The sequence below is a fragment of the Cervus canadensis genome, chromosome 4, assembly GCF_019320065.1.
Source record: "Cervus canadensis isolate Bull #8, Minnesota chromosome 4, ASM1932006v1, whole genome shotgun sequence".
Taxonomy (NCBI): domain Eukaryota; kingdom Metazoa; phylum Chordata; class Mammalia; order Artiodactyla; family Cervidae; genus Cervus; species Cervus canadensis.
Window position 1 is genome coordinate 47,962,122 of NC_057389.1, and position 17,234 is coordinate 47,979,355.

At 46.3% G+C, this 17,234-nt stretch overlaps 1 long non-coding RNA gene across 1 annotated transcript; it reads left to right on the forward strand.

Moving 5' to 3' along the window:
- The first annotated feature begins 6,993 nt into the window (after positions 1-6,993).
- LOC122439724 lies at positions 6,994-10,984 on the forward strand. Its single transcript, XR_006268974.1, has 3 exons — positions 6,994-7,400; positions 8,165-8,282; positions 10,740-10,984. It is a non-coding gene; the product is annotated as an uncharacterized LOC122439724 (long non-coding RNA).
- The last annotated feature ends 6,250 nt before the right edge of the window (positions 10,985-17,234 follow it).

Consider the following 17,234-nt stretch of genomic DNA (forward strand, 5'->3'; position numbering starts at 1 on the left):
CTCTGGAAAAACTCTACCAATTAACATTCTACCAATAGTGTATGAGAGTGTTCATTTCACTACATCCATGTCAGCCCTGGATATTACCCCTTTCACTGGTGCCACATCTGGTTTTCATTTGCATTCCCCTCATCAATGTGAGGTTGACTACAGGGCCATATCCCACGTGTGGTTCTCCTCCTCTTTGGCACCAGAGTGCTGCCTGTTCATCTCTGTCTTCCATATTGCCAGTCCAGAGGTGAATGCAGCACCTACTGATAAATGTTGGAGTCAGGCACTGATTTTTGTGGTCCTATCTGACAAAAATGTGTTCTGAGACCATACAAAATTTTACAGTGTTTTAGTTCTCCAAGATTTCATTGCAGATGTTAGAGCTTCCATCTGAGCTGTGCTGTCTTCTAAGCCTTAAAGAAATGAGGAATCCTTGACTCCTGGTCTAGAGTGCAATTTTTTAGTGAACAGCAGAACAACTTGAATACCTGGTCAGGCTAGAACACGGGAGTATTTCAAAACAGGACCTAGGATCCTGATGAACAAGAAAACTCTTTGGCTAGAAACCTCCTGATACCATCATTCAAATGGAATGGAAAAAACCTTAGGGGTCATTTAAAGCTATCTTATTTGTACAAATCAGGAGACCGAGGCCCCAGCTAGAGAAGCGATTTGCTCCAGGTCACATAAATGAAGACCAGAGCTGTGAGTGCAGCCAAGATTCTGATTCCAGGCCAGGGCTCTTTCCTCAAAAAATGTGGAGTCAGAGAATTCACACCTAAACCCCTTCCAAAGCTCCTCTGCTCCTAACTGGAGAGCATCACCTTTCTCAAAGCAGCACAGAGTGGGGATTAAGGGCCCTGGTTTTTGAACCAGACAGTTCTAGATTTAAATCCCAGCACAGCCACCAAGGTCTAGTAACTTTGCTCTTTGATCTTTAGTGTCTCCTTCTTTAACAGTTAATACTACCTACTTCAAGGATTATATTTGTAGTTATTATCTACCTTACAGGACTACATCAGATTTTGTTGTTCCGTTGCTCAGTTATGTCTGACTCTGTTACCCCACAGATTGCAGCATGCCAGGCTTCCCTATCCTTCTCCAATTCCCAGAGGTTGCTCAAACTCATGTCCACAGTGTCAGTGATGTCATCCAACCATCTCATCCTCTGTCATCCCCTTCTCCTCCTGCCTTCAATCTTTCCCAGCTTTTTCTAATGAGTCGACTTTTTGCATCACATGGCCAAAGTATTGACACTTCAGCTTCAGCATCAGTCCTTCCAATGAATATTCAGGACTGATTTCCTTTAGGATTGACTGGTTTGATCTCCTTGCAGTCCAAGGGACTCTCAAGAGTCTTCTCCAACACCACAACTCAAAAGCATCATTTCTTCGATGATGCTTTCTTTATGATCCAACTGTCACATCCCTACATGACTTCTGGAAAAACCGTAGCTTTGACTAGACAGACCTTTGTTGGCAAAGTAATGTCTCTGCTTTTTAATAAACTGTCTAGGTTGGTCATAGCTTTCCTTTGAAGGAGCAAGCGTCTTTTAATTTCATGGCTGCAGTCACCATCTGCAGTGATTTTGGAGCCCCCCAAAATAAAGTCTGTTACTGTTTCCATTGTTTCCCCATCTATTTCCCATGAAGTGATGGGACCGGATGCCATGATCTTAGTTTTTTGAATGTTGAGTTTTAAGACAGTTTTTTCATTCTCCTCTTCCATCTTCATCAAGAGGCTCTTTAGTTCCTCTTCACTTTCTGCCATAAGGATGGTGTCATCTGCATATCTGAGGTTATCGATATTTCTCCCGGCAATCTTAATTCCAGCTTGTGCTTCATCCAGCCTGGCATTTTGCATGATGTACTCTGCATATAAGTTAAATAAGCAGGGTGACAATATACAGCCTTGATGTACTCCTTTCCAAATTTGGAAATAGTCCATTGTTCCATGTTCAGTTCTAACTATTGCTTCTTGACCTGCATACAGGTTTCTCAGGAGGCAAGTAAGGTGGTCTGGTTTTCCCTTCTCTTTAATAATTTTCCACAGCTTGTTGTGATCCACACAGTCAAAGTCTTTGGCATAGTCAATAAAGCAGAAATAGATGTTTTTCTGGAACTCTCTTGCCTTTTCTATGATCCAGCGGATGTTGGCAATTTGATCTCTGGTTCCTTTGCCTTTTCTAAATCCAGTTTGAACATCTGGAAGTTCTCGGCTCACATACTGTTGAAGCCTGGCTTGGAGAATTTTGAGCATTACTTTGCTAGCATGTGAAATGAGTGCAATTTAAATGAGCCTAATTCAGTAAGCACTCATTAAACTGTGCCTTTAATTTGTCCCCTCTAACTGCCTCCTCTCTTGGGTGATTTGGCTATGAGGACATAAAGATTAATTTATCGTAGCATACGGAATTCCTGGTTCAGACTGCATGCAGTTGCATGGATCGTGTGTCCCCCACTTTGTTATTTCATCCGGGTTGGCTTGAGTTGCCACCCCCCAAGTCATTCCTTTATTAAACCAACATTCACAGCAGAGGGACTGTCCACATCCTTGTTTATCTCCACCGTATAAATTAGAACGAGCTGAGAACAGTGGTTTGGTTTTGTTTTGATTTCAGGGTTCTGTCAACCTTCATAGCCCTTAGAATCATTTGGGAGCATTACAAAGCACCAGAGATGGACCTCATTCCTTCACTTACCCCTTATCCGATCAGATTGGGAGTAGGACCCAGGAGGCTTAAAAGCTCCCCTGATGATTCTCATTGAAGTCAGGCTGGAGAGCTACTGTTCTACATGAGTGCTTCTCAACTTTAACATCCATCTGAGTCACCTATAGAGCTGGGCCCCTTCCAGTCAGTCTGGAGTGGTGTCTATGAATTTGCAGTTCTTACAAGTTTCCACGTAATGTGGATGCTGCCAATCTGGGGAACAGTGCTTTTTATTTTTATTAATTAGTTATTTATTTTTGGCTGCGCTCAGTCTTCACTGCTGCAAGGGCTTTTCTCTAGTCATGGTGAACAGCGGCTACTCATTGCAGAGCATGGGCTTCTCATTGCAGTGGCTCTTGTTACAGAGCACTGGCTCTAGTGTGTGTGGGCTTTGGTAGATGTTGCCCATGGGCTCAACAGTTGCGGTTCTCGGGCTCTAGAGCACACGTTCAATAGTTGTGATGCACAAGCTCAGTTGTTGCACAGCATGTCTAATCTTCTCAGACCAGGGACTGAACCCATGTCTCCAGCATTGGCAAGTGGATTCTTTACCGCTGAGCGACCAGGGAGGCCCTGGGGAACACTCTGTGATAACTGCTGATCTAGATGAACCTGAGTGGACCTTTGGGTTTTTTTCCTTCCCGGCATCATTTTCCACTCTGGTGAGAGCTCATGACTTGCCTTTAGTGAACTACCCATCCTCATATCTTAGGCCACAGATGTAAGTGGCCTCCCAACTTCAGGGGCAAGAACATGACCAAGTCTGGCCAGTAAACAGAATCTACACCCTGGCTCCAGTGAGTGAGTGGTTCAGCAATGGGCATGTCACTTAACAGACAAGTGAGAGTCAGCCCTGGTACTTTTGCTGGAACCCTTGGGAAGAAGTGCTAAGCTGGTAAGATGAAAGCCTGGGGTTGCTGGGGAAGAACCTACCCAAGGATGAAACAGGCAAAAAGAGAGCAGAAAAGACTAGAAGTCCTGATGATAACCTGCTTATCCCCTGGATCCAGCCAAGCCTGAATTCAGACCTAAATATTTCAGTTATCTGGGTCAATAAATTCCCTTTTGGTACATCACAGGGAATATAACCAATATTTTATAATAACTTTAAGTGGAATATAATATATAATAATATCAAATCACTATGTTGTGTATCTGAAACTAATATAACATTGTAAATCAACTACATTTCAATAAATAAATTCTCTTTTTAGCTTAAGCCAGTCTGAGGTGGGTTTTGTCATGTGCAATTCAAGAAGTGCTGGGAACTACTTGGTGGTCCAGTGGTTAGGACTCTGTGCTTTCACTGCCAAGGGCCTAGGTTTGATCCCTGGTTGGGGAATTAAGATCCCGCAAGCCATGCAGCTTAGCCAAAAAAAAAAAAAACTGCTGCCTATATGGAATATCTAAAGTGCTTTCCCACCCAGAGACTGGGTGGGACTCTAGGTTCTGTCCTGGTTGCTGCTCCCATTAGGCAATAATCTTCCAAAAGCCCCTGGAATGGAGCAGCAGAACTCCTAGAGGTCATTTAGTGCCATTCTCCTCCTTGTTTCTGTGGGGAAACCTGGGGCACAAGGAGGGGTGAGGTCGTGTCCTGAGTCATGCATACAACAAAGCCGAAAGGATATCAGATCTTGGCTCTGTCAATAAATCCACCCAAACCAGTGGGTGATAACAGCCACCAGTGTGATGCCAAAACACTGACAAGTGTCCTTCTCAAGGACACCCACACAGGGACTGAGGCTCCCTCCTTCGGCTTGAGAAAGAGCATTACTGTGTCTCAGTTTCTCTAATTGCAATTGAACAAACACAGAGGTAAATTCTATTGTTCTTAATAACATGGAGTTTATGGAAATAGGGAAATTTTTTTCCAGGGGACAAATGTGAGCAAAAAGAGGAAAATAAAATCCCCAGTAATCTCACCACTTGTGCTAACATTGACAACATTTGGGGAGCATGTTCCTTTGTGTTTGTTTGCTTTATCTATAAAGATTTACATCAGGTAAGGTGGAGACTGGCCCTGAGACCCAAACTACCTTCAATCAGGAATGAATTGGGGTGAGTCTTGGCAGTGAAAGAGGAGGAGATTTCTTCCAGTCTTGGGGGTTGTATCAGACAGGGTTCTTCGTGTAAGCACCAGAAATGAGAGAGGAGGGGATTCTTTTGGAAGACCAATGGGAGCTTACATAATTGATAAAAGACTAGAAGAGCAGACTTGGGCCAGCAGGAGTTAAGGAAACTCTGAGGGTCAAGAAGAAGAAAGTAGGAAAACCATCATTCACTTGATAGAGACATAGGTCAGGATGCTATCAGTGATCCATAATGGCTATTGCCACAAAGAGAATGACCAGAAACCATTCCTCTGTCCTTGCCAGAGTCAAAGTCCTGAGGAAAGAGCATTTGAGACCACATGTTCCCCGCTAGTTCATCCAGGTGAAAAGAGGAGGGACCTGATCTCTTTGACTTCAACTGAAGGAGGCCAGCAGGGGAAGGAAGGATTCAAGAAGTACTGCTCCCCCAAAATAGTCAGGGAGGAACAATTTTCCTTAATCAAACTAGGGTGCCCTTAGGAGGGGGATGGGAGGTGTACAGCCTCAAACCAAGAGTTACCCACTAGAGAGCTAGAGAGGGCAAGAGCTTGGGGGCTGCTGCTTCTAGGGCCAGTTTATCACTGATGCTGCAAATCAGTCCCAACCCACTACCCCAGCACACTGTTGACATACCTGGGAAATAAAGCAACCACGTTTGAGTGTAGGTGGAAATAAAGAGCCATAACATTGGGTGTCCAAGGTATGTGTCATGGAGTGTATGCAAGAAAAGTTTCTTCCTTTTTCCAAATCCCCCTGGGGAAGCACCTGCAGGACCAGCGAGATGGAATTTGCCTCCATCAATGAAGTGGTTTCCTTAGAGGGCAGGGGCTGTACCTGGTGCTGGGTATTGTTGACTGTGTGTCTCCAGGCTCTGGAGATGTGTTAGAGGAGCACTGACTCTGGGCAACCCAGCCGCCCGTTTTTAACGGTGTCCCCATGTATCAGAATTCAGCAACTGCAGGATACACAATGGTCAGGCTTCCAGGTTTTTCTCCTTCAGGAGATAACAACGAGAACTGCCCCTTTGGACTAAGTAACTGCTCTGAGAGTTATCCTGGGAGGGAGGACCCCATGTTGGGGAGAGAGTCATTCTCAGAAGAGGTGAGATGGGAACTCAAGTCATTCAATTTTAGTAATAAAAATCACATGACATATCCTCCTACACAAAACCCAATTCACCAAGATCCTCTGGTACTGATTTCCTACTGACTACAATCTATCCAGCTCTCCTTGAATCTGTCTCACAGTTTTCTATCATACATAACCATGGGGATAGCATGCATCTGCTTGTCCATTGTCTTGCTCAAGTTCAGACAAACGTGCTAACTTGCTTCAGTCATGTCCAACTCTTTGCAACCCCATGGACTATAGCCTGCCAGGCTCCTCTGTCTATGGGATTCTCCAGGCAAGAATACTGGAGTGGGTTGCCATTTCCTTCTCCAGCGGATCTTCCCAACCCAGGAATCAAACCTGCATCTCGTATGTCTTCTGCATTGGCACGCAGGTTCTTTACCACTAGTGCCACCTGGGAAACCTATGTTGCTATCATTTCCTTGTCAAAGAGGGACTTAAGGGGCTTACTGAAGGGAAGAGAAGGTACTGAATCCCTGACATTCAATATCCCCTTTATTTCTATGGGTGGTTTGTTGGAGACTCACATTGCACTGGAAGCTTGGAGTCTTGATCCTCGTCTCTAGCTTGGTCATTAACTTGCTGTGTGATCTTGAGCAAGTTGCTGGAGCTTTCTGAACTCCACATCCTTCCTCAAGCAAATAACTTCCACATTGCCCACTTCAGGGGCTGGTCATTGGTTTGAAAGAAGTTACCGTTGCAGAAACCTAGAAAAGACAAAACAAATAATTATTAACAACAAGTAATATGGGGAGATTTTCTGCTGCAGTACTGGCTTTTCTGTGTCTGCAGAGCTAAGGAAACAGGAAATAAGATTTTGGTTCAGAAAAACAGCTGTTAAGGGATATTTCTGTGTGTTGGTGTACATGTGTTTGAATCTCTCTCTGATTCATATTTCTCTCTGGGTGTTCCTCTGTCTCTGTATCTCTCCCCTTCCCCCACTCCTTCTGGACCTTTTCCCAGTCTTACCCTGGCCAGAGCTGAAGTGTTATCACGAGTGATAGTCCCCTTTAAATCAGATCTGTCCTGCCCTAATGGTTGCAGTAGGCAAGATCAGGCCAAGTCAAAACAGTACCTGGGCTTTTCTGGCTCCAGACTTGAAAGACAGAGCTTTTCAGTCTCTTGCAAGTCCTAGTTAAATAGGACCTCAGTGGCAGATCAGGGCCAAGGAACCCCAGGCTGCTGTACCAGGCTCCTGGGGATTGGGGTGAAGAGACAGCGGGGGGAGGGGAAGTTGCCAGCACTTGGAGACTGACAGTTTCAGGCCAAGGTAGGCAGCACTGATGCCGACAGCACGGCCCTGCCTCCCGCCCACTCACTGGCCTCTACCTGCTTTCTGCCTCTACAGCCTCTGGGATCAAGACAAGCCTGGGTGCAAATCCTGACTCCCCCCACCTGCTCAGTGTGTAACCTTGGGCAAGTCATCATTTACCACTACGAATTGGGTTTCTTTGTCGGGGAAATGAAGATGATAAGAGGTAAGGTGTAAGGGCCAGTTTGAACAATAGTATAGCATAGAGCAGGAATCAGCCAAATATGGGCTGCCGACCAATTCTGGCTCACTCCTTATTTTTGTATGACCCTGAAAGCTAAGAACTTGTGTTTGTGCGTGCTCAGTCATTTCAGCAGTGTCCTACTCTTTGCAACCCCATGAACTATAGCCCTCCAGGCTCCTTTGTCCATGGGATTATCCAGGCAAGAATACTGGAGTGGGTTGCCATTGTTTCTAAATGATTGAGGCGGGGTGGGGGTGAGGGAACAAACCAGAAAGTAATATTTCCTGACACTGAACATGATATGAAATTCAAATTTCAGTGTCTCTAAAGAAAGTTTTATTGGCACACAGCCACACCCATTCATTTTTGTGTTGTCTAGGACAACAGAACTGAGTCATTGGAACAGAGACTGTATGTGATCATAATGCCTAAAGTACTATCTGGCCCTTTACAGAAGAAGTGTGCCTAACCTGGGCACAGGTTTAATAGTACAAACTACCTGGGTTCAAATCTCTGTTCTGTCACTTCCTAATTTTGTAACTCTGGGAAGGTCACTTAATTCATATGTGCCACAATTTCTTCTTCTGTAAAATGCAACTAACAATTGTGATTAGAGGTTGTTTTCAGGATGAAATGAGTTAATATTTGTAAAGCACCAGGACCAATGTCTACATGCAGTAATATGTAAACAAACAAACAAACAAGATCATGTATATGAGGAATTAAGCAATGATTTTGTGTTTTAGATTTTGTTGGAAGGAAAATCAGAAGCAATGGTGGCTTTATCCTCGATACTGTCCTGGGCAACAGTCTTTTTTAGTCAGAAACCTCAATGAAGACGTAAGACAGTGGAATGCATGGAGGGTATGGTTGGGAGTGACAGGGGGAGGATGGAATTGGATTCCTAGAGACCCTGTCAGGGACAAATGCATGAACTATACAGATAACAATTTGGAGGGCAAAGCCTATAATGTGACTGATTACTCTACAGAGATACTAATGTGTGTTTTGTCATTTTTGTTCTTTGGTGTTTTTTTTTTTTTTTTGCTGCTATTGAATATTAAAAAGAATGAAAGCTGGTTTCTTATCTCCTCCTTGATCACCTCACCTCTTCAAGAGCACAAGATTTTTTATTCTTGTAGTCTTAAAAAGAAATTGAAGGATGGAGGCAGTTCTGCCAAGGTGGGAGAGGGTTTGGAAGACTTGAGGTGACTGAGGCACTTGGGCCTGGTAGCAGCACATATAATATCCATTTTAATACAAAGCAAAATGTGCTACCCCAAAGTGAGTACAACATCAGGCCACATTAATAGAAGTAGGTATGGTAGAAAGAGGGAAGTTATGTCCTTCTTCCTACTCTGGGCAGCCCATTTCCTACCCTGGGCGATTTAAGAGAGATTAGAATAGATGGGAATCCACCTGCCAATGCAGGGGACACAGGTTCAATCCCTGGTCCGGGAAGATTGCACGTGCCACGAAGCAACTAAGGCTGTGCACCACATACTGAGCTCATGCTCTAGGGCCCTTGAGCCACAACTACTGAGCCCGAGTGTTGCTGCTACCAAAGCCCAAGTGCCTAGAGCCAGTGCTCCAGTGCTCCACCACAAGGGAAGCCATCGCAATGCAAAGACCATGTACCACAGCAAAGAGCAGCCCCCACTCACCACAACCAGAGAAACCCTGTGTGCAGCAATGGGAGAAGACTCCGCACAGCCAAAAAGAAAGAAAGAAACAAAAGGGCTGTCTACATTTGTTGGTATCCCCCACCTTCTTGTCAGTTGCTCTGGGTTTCTCCCCACCCTCATCATCTCTGGTGCATAGGAGCAGTTGGTAAACTCCAGTAGCTTCCGTCTTCCAAACATTCTCAGTTATGCAGAACTCACCCACTCTTTCCTGTGGAAGGCGGGCCCAGAGGATGAATCCCACTGCAGATCAAGAATTCTACTTTATCAGCAGCTACAAAGGCATTAACCTGATCCCCCGGGCTGGGGTTGGGGTGGGGGGGGTTGGTCAAAGTTTAGCTTGTTCAGCAACTCTTGGAATCACCTGGCCTCAGGAAGTCCTGTGTTCCCCAGTGGTCTCAGAGACTGAGTGGCCCATCTCAAAGTCTTCAATGACCTCTGCCATGGGTCTATAGCCTAATTTCCCAGCCTTATCTCCCATTACTCCTCTCTATACTTGCATGACTCAGCCAAAGGAGAGCACAGTTCAGCTTTTTCAAAAGCACATGCTATATTAGTTGCTTTTTGGTTGCGAGGGGCAGAACGCCAACTCAGACTGGGTTGACCAAGAAAGGAAGACTCATTGGCTCATGTGACTGAGATGTACAGGGCTGTCTGGCGTCGGGCCCAGTTGGATCCAGCACCTTAGGATCTCTCTATCTCATTCTCTCGGCTCAGTGTGAGCTTCATTTGCATACCAACTTTCCCTTAGGAAATTGTAAAATGGTTACTGAAAGCTCCAGGCTCAAATCTGGAACTCAACAACCCTAGTATAAATAGAATTTCACTCCCCCAAGAGTTTAAGTTCAAGACTCAGGAAGTGGCTCTCAGAAAACAGACTGGGGTTATTGTCCATCCCAAATCAAGTCACCTTCCAATACAAGGATTACAGTTCAATCCCTGGTCAGGGAGCAAAGTTCCCACATGCCTCTCAGCCAAAAAAGAAAAAAAAGAGTTAGGGGGTACAGTGAGAGTCAGTGTTGCTTACACGCATGATTTGAGAGTGGGAAAGGGTGATCCTTAAAGACAGTGTGCATTCTGTGCTTCAGAGAAGGGGAAAGGGGTGATGGGCAGGCAGTAGCACAGGCCCACAACCACACATGCTGTACCACTCCTCCTGGCAGCCTAGTGAGCTAGTATTAGTCTGACAGAGAACAAGGGAAGTAAAGCCAGGAGGAGCACCTCTGGGAAAGTCCTGTGTTCCTTTAGGACACCTTTTGGCTCTGGGAGGGGACTGGAGGGGAGGATGAGGAAGCCATGGGGAGGATTTTGAAATCTGAAAGTTGACCTTCCTGCAAAGATCATGACTAATGAAAAGAAAGATGCCTCGGAGCCTGGGCCCAGAATCAGGGAGGAAAATCCAGGGAACTGGGGAGGAATCATGGAGCAGACACTACTCAACACACTTCCTCCCCTTCCATCCTTCTTGAAGAGCCCTCTACAGTTCAGGTGTCCACTCAGCCCAGACTCTGGGTGCATTGTGATTGGTCCAAGCCTATCACGATGCCCCACCCTTCTTGCCAACAACTGAACTAAGTCTGAATGTGTGATGTAATTCTGACCAATAACCAATGGCTTTTCAGAACCATTTTCTTTACAGACAAAAAGAAACACATAGGAAGACTCAGACCACCTCCCTGTGCTGGACACTGTCATGTTTGGAAGTGCAGCAGCTATCTTGTAACCAAGAAGAGAGTCAGACTGATGGCCTTGTGACTCCTGAAGAAGACAGACAAGAAAAATGGAAAGAACCTGAACCTTTGCTTATGACACTGAGCCCCCAAATTAATCAATCCTGGAATCATCCTACTTTGGACTTCTTAGAGTGTAGTATAATAAAGTACCCTTGTTGCTCAGGCCCATCACATTGGAGTCCTCTCTTACTGTGGCCACAGGACACTAAGTGACTCAGATAGGCTCTGATTACTGAAAGAGCTTCTGAAGAGAGAGGACATTTCCAACACTGGGTGTGGAGGCTCTAAGCATGTTGCACAGCCCCTCTGAGACATGTAGAGTAGTAGAAAGAAGAAGTACTTCAGAGACTCATATGCCTAGATCTGTCACTTACTAGCTGTGTGCCCTTGAATACATTCATTCACCACCTCTCTAGGCCTCAGTGTTTTCATCTGTAAAATGGGAAGAATAACCTGTACTTCATCAAGTTGTTGTGAGGGTCAAGACCATGTACAGAGTTCTGACATACAATTATAATGGCCACACATGGAAGGATCACTTTTGTCTGTACATCACTGGACAAGTATCTCAGTGATGTCCACATAATGATTGATAAAGTGGTGACACTTTATCAGAACCTCCTCAGAAGCTTCTTGAAGAATCCAGATTCCTGGACTCCATCAATGGGAATCAAGAGTCAATAGATCTGAGGTGGGATCTGTGTATTAGTCTGGACTCTTTCAGTCACAAATTGCAAAAACCCAACTCAAAGTGACTGAAGCAAAAGCAAAAAAAAAGGAGAAAGAAAACAAAAAAAGAAAAGAGCAATTTATTGGCTCATGCATTTGAATAGCCCAGAGGAATAAACTTCAGACATGGCTGGATCTAGGTGCTCAAAACATGTTATGAGCTCACTCTCTCTCTTCTGTCATTCCTTGTCACAATTTATCTCTGTGTTGACTTCATTGTTAGCCAGCAGTTCCAGTCTGACAGCTACCAGCCTAGAGCCTCTGAAAAAGAGAGCATCTTTTCCCCTACAGCTCTGCCAAAATCCTGGGGCTGCCTACTCTAGCCTAGTTTAGACCCCCTAGGTTTATTACTCTGTGATTGGCCCAGCCTGGGGAACATGCTCACCCCTGGAGACCACCCAAACTCTGTGGGGCTATGTGAGGCAACAATAGCTCTCTAAGGTAACACAGGGGCTCTTTTCAGAAGAATAGGAAATGGTGTTGAGCAGATGAACACGCTACAGATCTCACAATCTGTCTTTTTTACTAAGTCACCTGGTTGATTCTGATGCACAGGCAGGTTTGGGAATGACTGCTGGACAGATCACTGGTTTTAGGACTCACTAGAGCCATGGAGGAGAAGGCAATGGCACCCTACTCCAGCACTCTTGCCTGGAAAATCCCATGGACGGAGGAGCCTGGTGGGCTACAGTCCATGGGGTCACAAAGAGTCGGACACGACTGAGCGACTTCACTTTGAGTTTTCACTTTTATACATTGGAGAAGGAAATGGCAGCCCACTCCAGTGTTCTTGCCTGGAGAAACCCAGGGATGGCGGAGCCTGGTGGGCTGCCGTCTATGGGGGTCGCAAAGAGTTGGACACGACCCAAGTGACTTAGAAGCAGCAGCAACAGCAGAGCCATGGAAGGCGTAAATGCAGGAGGAGAAGGGGACGACAGAGGATGAGATGGTTGGATGGCATCACTGATTCAATGGACATGAATTTGAGTAAACTCCCGGAAATAGTGAAGGACTGGAAAGCCTGGTGTGCTGCAGTCCACAGGGTCGGAAAGAGTCAGACACGACTGAGCGGCTGAACAACAGAGCCACAGAATCCCTCTCTTCCTAGAAAATCTTAAACAGAAGCAAATAAACAAAATCGACCACAAAGTGGTCCTGTTCTGGTGGAAGGACAGGTTTGGGGGCCTTCTGTCATTCCCCAAGCAGCCCCTAAAGCCCCCTAAAAGCTCCCTGCTTTCACCGTTTGCTGAGGTCCCTTTCGCTCTATCCTCCAGTCTTGCATTTGGTGCAGTGGACCAGGTGGGGTGGGGTGAAGTCTCAAAGAGCTCACCTAACGCGGTCCCTGCTTCCAGCCCCCACCCGTGCCTCGACAGTCAGTGCCAGAGGAGTAAACAGGGCCAGGAGGGGCCAGCGGCTGACTTAGGAGGTGCGTCAGACATGCCACATCGGATGCTTCTAGCTTTGAAAGCCCATCCTGGCCTGAGGCCAAATGGCTTCCAGGGCTCTGCAGAGCGCTGGGCCCTGGGGCTGCGTGGGCGTTGATGACCCGCCTGTCTGCCAGTGACAGAGGGGATGGCGGCAGCACTGTGTCCGCGGTGGCAGGAGGAGACGCTGCGGGGACACACTGGCTGGGGAGACGTGGCGGGGGATGAAGTCAATTTCACACTTTATTAGTCAGTCTGGGGCCAACTGAGGCCATCCTGAAACTGGGCTGAGGCCCCAATTGTCCCTCCTCCCTTTGCCAGCAAGAAAGGCCTTTATCGCCTGAAACTCTTCTTGTTGAAGGAGCAGTATTTTTTTTTTTTCCTCCTCAAAACCCCACAGCATTCAAACAAGGAGCTGGAATCCCTTTTGTTCTGCAAAAGACCAAGGCAGAGGAGTGAACAAATCCAGTGTGTGTGTGTGTGTGTGTGTGTGTGTGTGTGATGTGAGGCAGGGGATGTTGAACCATGTTGTTTATTTATTCATGCAGTCATCCATTATCTTTTCAACAGATTTGCACTGAGAGCCTATGTGCCAGCAAACTGAGACCAGTACTTGGTACAATGAAACATAGAAGGGAACCCTCATTCATTACCCAGATTTCACTGAGCACCAACCAGGTACCTGACCCCAGGCCAAGCTCTGGGGATGCAGTGTGAATAGGCAGACACAGCCCTGCCCTCTTGGAGCAAAGGAGAGGCTCTCAAGTAAAAAGGCAATTTCAGTAGAGAGGGATAAGGACCCAATAGAGGCGCACAAAGGAAGAGCCCCTGAACCAAGAAAGGAAGGCTTTCTGGAAGAAGTGACATGCTACTGAGATTTGAAAGATGATTTGGTAGGAGGAGAGGGGAATGGGAAAGGGTGCACAACCCAGGTGAAGGAGTGAGTGCAAAGGGAACCAGAAAGAGCAATGTAGATTGAGCTCAGCCAGAGCAGAGAGTTCAAGGAGGAGAAGGGATGAACAGGGGCCAGACCATGAAGCTGACTCTGGTGGTGGCTTTGTGAAGGAGGCCCCAGCCTGGGGGTTTGCTAGCAGTGGGGATGGTCAGAAGTGGGTGTCTTTGGGAGGTCTGAGGGACATCATGCTCTGGAGGGGGCATTCTCTACAGAGGTCAGAGGTTGAGTACAGGGGACAAAGACTGGACTGGCATTCAGATGAAGCTAAGTTCAGAACCCGTTCATAACACCTATGTGACCTTCAGCAAGTACCTGTGCCTCCTTCATAAAATGGGACTCCATACCCATCTAATGAGATAGCAGTGCGTGGAAAGGCAAGTACACAGGGTATCTGTAAGGGACAGGAAGGAGCTTATGAAGAGAATGGGAGCTTATGAAGCTTATGAAGAGCTGCTTCACATAGTGGTCAAGCACTGCCTGGGCTGGAAGCCCAGAGAGTGCCTGAACATGAGCACGTTATTTAACTTCGCTGTTCCTCTGTAGAGCACACGACGGTAACACCCTTATAGAACTGTGTGAGGTGACCGCCTAAAAGAGATAGTGCCTCCAAAGAGCTTGGCCCAGTGCCTGGCACACACAAGTGCTCGAGAATGTTGGCTATTATTCTGAAACGAAAGGGGAATTTATGGGTACCTGTAAACAAGCCAGCGACAGAAAGGATGGGGTGGCACTGACTCTGGGTGGGTCACTGTGAGACGTGAACACTATCAGAGGGTGTCTACTGGTCTACCTGTGACTCTTCTGTCTCTCTCTCTCTCACTCATTCTCTATTACTCTCCTGTTCTGTCTTTGCCTGTCTCTCTCCCTCTCCCCCACCCTCTCCCCTGTCTCATTTTCTCTCTTCTCTTCACATACCAGTTTCATTCTATTGGGACCATATTCCCAAGATGTGGGACCATGAGTCTCAAGTAGGGTTGCCAGTTAAATTCAGGGCACCTAGTTAAATCTGAATTTCAGATAAACTATGAATAATTTTTTTTAGTGCAAGCATGCTCCATTTGGGACATACTAAACACTATTTGGATTTAGGACTGAATAAGATGGATAAAAGGGCCTCCCAGGTAACTTAGGGGTAAAGAATCTGCTACCAATGCAAGAGACATAGGAGATGCAGGTTCAGTCCCTGGAGAAGGAAATGGCAACCCACTCCAGCATTCTTGTCTGAACAATCCCATGGACAGAGGGGCCTGGCGGGCCACCGTTCATGGGGTCACAAAGAGTCAGACATGACTGAGCAACTGAGCATGCACACATGGAAGATGGATAAAATCCTTACCTTTTAGGAGCTTACTTTCTAATGAGGAAAGCAAACAACAAACAGATAAACAAGAAAATAAGAGGGAGGGGCACGATCTATTACGATAGGAAGACAGGGTGATGAATAGTGAGTGTTGGGGTCAGGGTGCAGAGGGTTGGAAACTACCCAGATGGAGTGGTCAGTGAAGGCATCACTGAGGAGCTGACCTGTGTGGCAAGAAGCCAGCCAAGGGAAGATTTGGGACAAGAGTGTCCCAGGGAAGGGTAAGGCCAGTGCAGAGTCCCTGAGTCAGGAAGGAGCTTACAGTAATTGAGGAATAGAAGGAAGAAAGCAAGTGTTGGCCAAATTACAGTGATCAAGGTGGAGGGTGGTACGTGATGCCGTGAGAGGGAGGCAGGGTCCATTATACAGGGTCAGTTAGGTCTGAGCTAATAAAGTAATGCTCAAAATTCTCCAAGCCAGGCTTCAGCAGTACATAAACTGTGAACTTCCAGATGTTCAAGCTGGATTTAGAAAAGTTAGGGGAACCAGAGATCAAACTGCCAACATCCGCTGGATCAATGAAAAAGCAAGAGAGTTCCATAAAAACATCTATTTCTGCTTTATTGACTATGCCAAAGCCTTCAACTGTGTGGATCACAATAAACTGTGGAAAATTCTGAAAGAGATGGGAATACCAGACCACCTGACCTGCCTCTTGAGAAACCTATATGCAGGTCAGGAAGCAACAGTTAGAACTGGACATGGAACAACAGACTGGTTCCAAATAGGAAAAGGAGTACATTAAGGTTGTATACTGTCACCCTGCTTGTTTAACTTATATGCAGAGCACATCATGAGAAACGCTGAGCTGGAAGAAGCACAAGCTGGAATCAAGAATGCTGGGAGAAATATCAATAACCTCAGATATGCAGATGACACCACCCTTATGGCAGAAAGTGAAGAAGAACTAAAAAGCCTCTTGATGAAAGTGAAAGAGGAGAGTGAAAAAGTTGGCTTAAAGCTCAACATTCAGAAAACTAAGATCATGGCATCTGGTCCCATCACTTCATGGGAAATAGATGGGGAAACAGTGGAAACAGTGCAGACTTCATTTTTTGGGCTCCAAAATCACTGCAGATGGTGACTGCAGCCATGAAATTAAAAGACGCTTACTCCTTGGAAGGAAAGTTATGACCAACCTAGATAGCATATTAAAAAGCAGAGACATTATACTGCCAACAAAGGTCCGTCTAGTCAAGGCCATGGTTTTTCCAGTGGTCATGTATGGATGTGAGAGTTGGACTGTGAAGAAAGCTGAGTGCTGAGAAACTGATGCTTTTGAACTGTGGTGTTGGAGAAGACTCTTGAGAGTCCCTTGGACTGCAAGGAGATCCAACCAGTCCATCCTAAAGGAGATCAGTCTTGGGTGTTCATTGGAAGGACTGATGCTGAAGCTGAAACTCCAATACTATGGCCACCTCATGCGAAGAATTGACTCATTGGAAAAGACCCTGATGCTGGGAGGGATTGGGGGCAGGAGGAGAAGGGGACGACAGAGGATGAGATGGCTGGATGGCATCGCCAACTCGATGGGCATGAGTCTGAGTAAACTCCGGAGTTGGTGATGGACAGGGAGGCCTGGCATGTTGCGATTCATGGGGTCGCAAAACTGAACTGAAGGAGTTTGGGTCTTGTTCAGATTTAAGCACAGGAGTGACATTCTCTAATTTAGTTTTCCAAAGGATCACTTTGTTCTGTGCAGAGTGGGTGAGGGGGAAACACAAGGGTGGGGATCAAGAGAGTGTCAGGGGGCTCCTTCAGGAGCTCAGGAGAGAGAGGAGGGGTGGAGGGGGTGGAGAGGGGAAAAGTAGACCGGCTGGGAAGGTTTTGGAAGTAAAGTTGACAGGCCTTGCTGGGCTGTCATATACAGGGCTGAGAGGAAGAGAGGAAGTGGAGGGAATCCTGGGTTTTTGGCATGAACAACTGAGAGAAG